Source organism: Macaca thibetana, chromosome 2, assembly GCF_024542745.1.
Source record: "Macaca thibetana thibetana isolate TM-01 chromosome 2, ASM2454274v1, whole genome shotgun sequence".
In the NCBI taxonomy this organism is placed as follows: domain Eukaryota; kingdom Metazoa; phylum Chordata; class Mammalia; order Primates; family Cercopithecidae; genus Macaca; species Macaca thibetana.
In genome coordinates this window covers 89,105,463-89,111,999 of record NC_065579.1, presented here as the reverse complement: position 1 = coordinate 89,111,999, position 6,537 = coordinate 89,105,463, and the positions used below count along the sequence as shown (strand labels likewise).

Below are 6,537 nucleotides of genomic sequence, written 5' to 3'. Positions count from 1 at the left end.
AGATGGAACTCTCAAGAACAGATAAACAATAATTGAATGTAACGAGTGTCAATTGACAAATGAATGATGTAGAATATTAACACTGGAATTCAGAGAATAAGGCAGTCACTAAAAAATGTATGCTCCTTAACCTTAAGGAGGCCATGCTGCCACATTTCTTTAGACCATTCATTCCCCCATTCTTCTAGATGATTCTTTCATACCTCCTATTCTTCCAAATTCTGTCACCTCCTTCTCCATCCTCCTCAGCTGATGTCCTTGCTTCTTTCACTGAGAAAATAGAAGCAATCAGGAGAGCTTCCTCAAGTACCCACCAACACATCTACCCACCTCCCTGCATCTGTGCTCACATATTCTGCCTTCCCTCTTGTTTCTGTAAATAAACTATCTGCCCATCTATTAAAAATCAGCTCCTCCGCTATATTCTGGATACCATCTCCCTTCACCTACTCAAATACCTTGTCCCGGCAATTCTCTACCCTTTCTTCTGCCTCATCAACTTCCCTCTCTCTGCAGCTTCTTTCTAATCAGTACGTAAAGTTGTACTGTCTTCCACATTAAATAAAATCTTATTTAAAAATCCTTTTTCTATTAGAAAAAAATTTGACCCCATTTCCCCTTCCGGCTACCAACTTGCTGCTTCTTCACAGCGAAACTTCTCTACTGATTTTTCTAATTGTTTCCTATCATTTCCTCTCATTCTTCCTTAAACCTACTCCAGTCAGGCTTTGATCCCCACCAGTCTACCAATACTGCCTTTGTCAAGTCCACCAGTGAGACTTTTTTTTTCTTTAGATGGAGTCTCGCTCTGTCACCCAGGCTGGAGTGCAGTGGCACAATCTTGGCTCACTGCAACCTCCGCCTCCCGGGTTCAAGCAGTTCTCTGCCTCAGCCTCCCAAGTAGCTGGGGTTACAGGTGCTCTCCACCACACCCAGCTAATTTTTAGTAGAGACGGGGTTTCACCATCTTGGCCAGGCTGATCTTGAATTCCTGACCTCGTGATCCACCCGCCTCGGCCTCCCAAAGTGCTGGGATTACAGGCGTGAGCCACTGCGCCCAGCCAACCAGTGACACTTTTATTGCTGAATCCAATGATCAATTCCTGGTTTTCATCTCACTTAACTCATCGATCATTCCCTCTTCCTTACAAAGCTTACTTTGCCTGATTCCAGGACTTCACCAGCCTCTTTATTTCTTCCACCTCATTGGTCTCCTGCTCAGTTTCCATTACTGGTTGTTTATCTCCCCGACCTGTAAATAGTGGAAAGCCCAGGGCCCAGGCCTTGGATCTCTTCTTTTCATGCTCCATACCTGCTCTCTCAGTGATCTCATTTAGTTTCATGGTTTTCAGTATCAACTATATACAGAGAACTCCTAAATTCATACCTTCAGCCCAGACCTCTCTCTTGTTTGTCTGTCTGACATTTATGTTAGGATGTCTAGTGAATATCTAAGACTTAACATGTTCAAATTGAGCTCCTGATATTCTCCATCCTCCTTCCTGTCCTCCCCCAAAGCAGACTTCTGTAAATCTGCCCCATTTTCTGTAAGTGATAGCTCCATTCTGCCATTTGCTCAGGACATACACCTTAGCGTCATCCTCAGCTCCTCACTTTATGTCACTCTCCACATCTAATCCATCAGTAAATCTTGGTGGCTCTACCAGCAAATATATTCAGAATACAACTATTTATCACTGCCTCCTCTGCTATCACTGGGTCCAACCTATTATTATTGTTTCTCCTCTGAGGCAGTGGTGTCCTAACTGGACTGCCTGCTTCAGCCCTTGTTTTACTACGACCGTATCAACACAGCAGCCAGAATAGCTCTTCTATTCAAAATACTCAGTGGTTTTCTATCTTATTTAGAGTAAAAACCCATCTTTACAATGCTACAAGACCCTACATGATGTAACCCCATTACCTCCCTGACTTCATCATCTGAATGTTTGGCTCATTCTCTGTCCCAGCCAACGTGGCTTCCTTGGTATTTTCTGAACATGCCAAGCAAACTCCCACTCCAAGGCCTTTGCATCTCCTATTCTGTCCACCTGAAACTCACTTCCCTCAGCTACTGCATAGATTTCTGCCTCACATCTTTCCTTCTGCTTTGATGTCACCTTGTTAGAAGAGCTTTCTCTGACGATTCCATATCAACAGCAACCATTCCCTTCCCCAATATTCCCTATCTTCTTGATCTTGCATTTTCTTCAGAGCACAGTTACTGTCTGACAATACTTTCTATGCTTCCCCCTCTAAAATGTCAGCTCCTCACAAGCAGTCATTTTGGGTGTTCTGTTTGTTGTTGTGTCTGGAACCTAGACCGGTGCCTGGACATCGGAGATGCTCAATACATTTGTTGAAGAAATAAAAATCTTAGTTTATATCTTGTCTTAGACTGGCCATTTTAAAAGATCACACCTTGTGTTCTGCATACTGGAGATTAGCCCAGGCTATGTTAGAACATTGAAGGAAGGCCGCAGAAAGATTGCTCATCCATCATCTGTCTCAAAACTACCTAGCACAGCTTAACATAAGAAATGTAAAAGCCAAATTTCCATTGATAACCTAACTTTTGCCTTGTCTACCCACCCCTAATTATAGAACAAATGCTCCAAAAAATTTTTCCTGATTTGTGACTTACATAAAAAATATCTCATAGTCCCAGCTACTCAGGAGGCTGAGGCAGGAGAATTGCTTGAACCCAGGAGGTGGAGGTTGCCATGAGCCAAGATTGTGCCTCTGCACTCCAGCCTGGATGACAAAGTGAGACTGTCTCAAAAAAAAAAAAAAATTAAAAAAATTAAAAATCAAATTACATTTCATTGTACAACTTACAAATCCACGTTTTCGAGACAATAATATTACATAACAAAGAATATAAAATTCAATAATATTTGTTATTAGAATGTATGAATATTTGAAATATGAACTGTTACAGAAAATGACTTGGCCATACCACTAAATTGTCAGTTACCCAACTGGTCCTCAGGAACATCTCATAATGTAGACTCTATGTTGGAAAATAAACTTAGTGAAGCGCAATTGATAATCACTTCCAAGAACTGAAAGTATGGAGTGTGGGTTTTGTCTTGCTGTGTTTTTTGTAGTTGTTTTGTTTTTTTGCTGCACTGCCCACCAGATGGTGCTGTTGAGAAGTTTTCTTAAAAATTCCGAGTTGGGGGTCAACTATTAACCAAGTAATAGAATGTAATTTCTATGTTCAATAGCGGTTCTCTAATATTGTTTTTATTACTTTAGACAAAATGTTCTGTAGGCTCCTGGAACTTGTGCATGGGTGGGATGTGGGTCAGTTTCATAAATAATAGGCAATGTGAGTAGGTGGAAATTGGAGATAGAATTTCAGCTGCAGCAGCATTTGAAATTAGTAGATTTTCAGTGATCATTATGTACTTGGCTTCCCAGAGTTAAAAAATTATGTAAAATGTACATAATTTTTTGTAGCTCTTGTTCAACCTACAAGAGTGAGCATAATAATACCATTTCAATTTTAAAAATCCAATTGCTTATTCTTACATGGTTCCTGAAAAGCTAGCTTTATTAATTCTTTAAAATACGGGCAAGGGTTTTAAAAATAATAATTTAACAGTTGGATTTATGGCTCTTTCTACACAGATATTTTGTCTATTAGTAAATTCAGGGATTTTTTTGAGTGTATGCTATATACCATCTATCACTGTAATAATAGTATGAGCCATTCATACAGTATAGCAATTAGTCTACTTGGTCATTTCCTAAGAGCCACCAATTTTGATGAGAAAATTGGTGAATATAGGTGGTCAGATTTTATCTGATTTGCTACCGTTTTGGAGCTTTCATGGAAATTTGAGAGTCAATGACCTCTTTTATTTTATCCTCTGTGCAAATGGAACCTTGCCATGAAGTAGCCATTACACTTGCTTTTCCAGATTAAATTCCAGCTTCTTTACCTTTTACATGTTGACTCTATATTCCATCTTTTAATCATTATTGTTACCAGAATTGGGACGAGAAAAGGAAGGAATCATTTACATAATCATTTGCCTAATCATGTACATTTATTTACATAAGTTACACGTCTATCTGAGAGAATGAGAAGCAGACCCAGGGGGAGCGAAGAGCCTGGGGTGGGGGTTGGGACTTCCCCAAGGTCCTTCAGGGAGAGGGAATCTGAGATGTTAGCTTTCAGGAAGTCAGAAGAGTGTGGACAGCAGACATCTGGGCTTGAGGGCTCTGGGGCCTGCCTGCAGGGAAACACAGGCCATGAGATTGTCGCTGGGGAGAGCAAGAGAAGAAAGCAAAGCAAGCGGCCTAAACAACACTCAATGTACTGCTTTCTTCTTTCCTCTCCAGCTGATGTTCCCACTTCCCAGGGCCTCCGCCTGGACTTGGGGATGCAGGGGATCGGCAGCTGTTCTGCTGGGCTGCTGGCAGGGGGGTGGCTCTAGCACAGATACCCCTTTCTTCTTCCTCGGAGGGAGCAGGAAGTTGCTGAGTGAAGCCTTGTTTCTCAGCCTCTCCATCCCCCAGTTATCAGAGGGAAGGCTCTGTGTAGCAGTCTGTCTCCCGTTCCTGGGCAGGGCTGGGCCAGAGGACAACACCAAGATAAATAACCCCAGCATATTAGGGCCCTCCTCCACCGCTTGTGGAGTTAGACAACCTGGCAGTGCTAGCCCAGATTCCAAGGCTAGAGGCTGGCTTAAGCGGAAGCGGCAATCTGGGGAGTGGTCTTGCTCTGATGCCCCAGTGTCATTTGTTTTTGTGCCTCTAGTTAGTAGAATTGTTAGAGCCATAATTGCGAAATGTGTAAAACCACACTCTTTTTGGGTTAAAGAGAGAGACAAGAGGAGGAGACATACAGAAAATGCATCTTTAAAATACCTTAAAATATGTATATATGCAAATAATCATTGTTCTTTTTTGTTTTTTATCTAAAATCAGAACATGACAGTTAGCACACTATCTCTGTCCACCCATCAATAAGTTCATCATCTGTGGATCACTGTCTTTATCATTAAAAAAACTACACCACCCCTAATATTGCAGAGCACCATTCTAAATATTCTGCTTGTATTAACTCATTTAATTCTTATAATACCCCTATGCAGTAGGCATTCCGGTATTATTATCACCATTTTACAGATGAGGAAACTGAAGCACAGAAAGATTACTTTCCCAGGGACACACAGAGATAAGCCCAAGGTTTTTATTTGTTTGTTTGTTTTTTTGTTTTGTTTTGTTTTGTTTTGTTTTTGTTTCAAGACGGAGTCCTGCTCTGTCTGTCGCCAGGCAATCTTGGTGCAATATTGGCTCACTGCAATCTCCACCTCCTGGGTTAAAGCGATTCTCCTGCCTCAGCCTCCTGACTACGGGCGCACACCACCAGGCCCAGCAAATTTTTGTATTTTTAGAGACGGGGGTTTCACCATGTTGGCCAGGATGGTCTCGATCTCTTGACCTCGTGATCTGCCCGCCTCAGCCTCCCAAAGTGCTGGGATTACAGGCATGCACCACTGCACCCAGCTGTTTTTTTGTTTTTTGTTTTTCTTTACTGTAAGTTCTGGGATACATGTGCTGAACCTGCAGGTTTGTTACATAGGTATACATGTGCCATGGTGGTTTGCTGCAGCTATCAACCTGTCTCTAGGTGATAAACCCAAGATTTTAACCTGGGCAATCTGGCTCTAGAGTCTATGCTCCTAACTATTATGCTATGCAATTTGTACTTATTTATAAATCACACACATATGCTACTGCAATAACATTAATATATACCTCATGAAACACAAACATACACGGACATTTTAAAAGGCAATGTTAACAATAAATATAAATAGAATTTCTGATATTTTCTTCCTTGACTCCAATAGATTGTCTTGTAATCCCCCATTTTAGAGACCACTGTTTAAGAATCTGGAGCCCTGTAGAAAGAGCCTGACCATGACAGGCTCAGGGAACATGAGCTGTACCACTTCACCATTAATACAGTGAGCTTCCAATACTTTCCAGCACCATGCTTCCTTTTTAACACAAACAAGTTTTGCAGATGCTCATATAAGAGTTGTACCTTTAGGCCGGGTGCAGTGGCTCACGCCTGAAATCTCAGCACTTTGGGAGGCCGAGGTGGGTGGATCACCAGAGGTCAGGAGTTCGAGAGCAGCCTGGTCAACATGGCGAAACCCCGTCTCTACTAAAAACACAAGAATTAGCTTGGGATGGTGGTGTGCACCTGTAATCCCAGCTACTCGGGAGGCTGAGGCACGAGAATCACTTGAACCCAGGTAGTGGAGGTTACAGTGAGCCAAGATCATGCCATTTCACTCCATCCCAGGCAACAAGAGCGAGATTCTGTCTCAAAAAAAAAAGAGAAAAAGAGTTGTACCTTTTGTATCTGTTGATTGAGAAAAGACACTGTAATTAAAGCTATTGAGTAACACATGCTTTTAAATGATTTGATTAATTATAGCAGCATCTACATAATGTAAAAAGTGGCCCACACATATGAAAGTCACATTAATTTTTCACTCTACATAGAAT

At 41.6% G+C, this 6,537-nt stretch overlaps 1 non-coding gene across 1 annotated transcript; it reads right to left on the bottom strand.

The window, feature by feature from the left end:
- Window positions 1-4,934: 4,934 nt before the first annotated feature.
- On the bottom strand, window positions 4,935-4,997 carry LOC126949506 (small nucleolar RNA SNORD43). Its single transcript, XR_007723785.1, has one exon. It is a non-coding gene; the product is annotated as a small nucleolar RNA SNORD43 (small nucleolar RNA).
- Window positions 4,998-6,537: the final 1,540 nt, after the last annotated feature.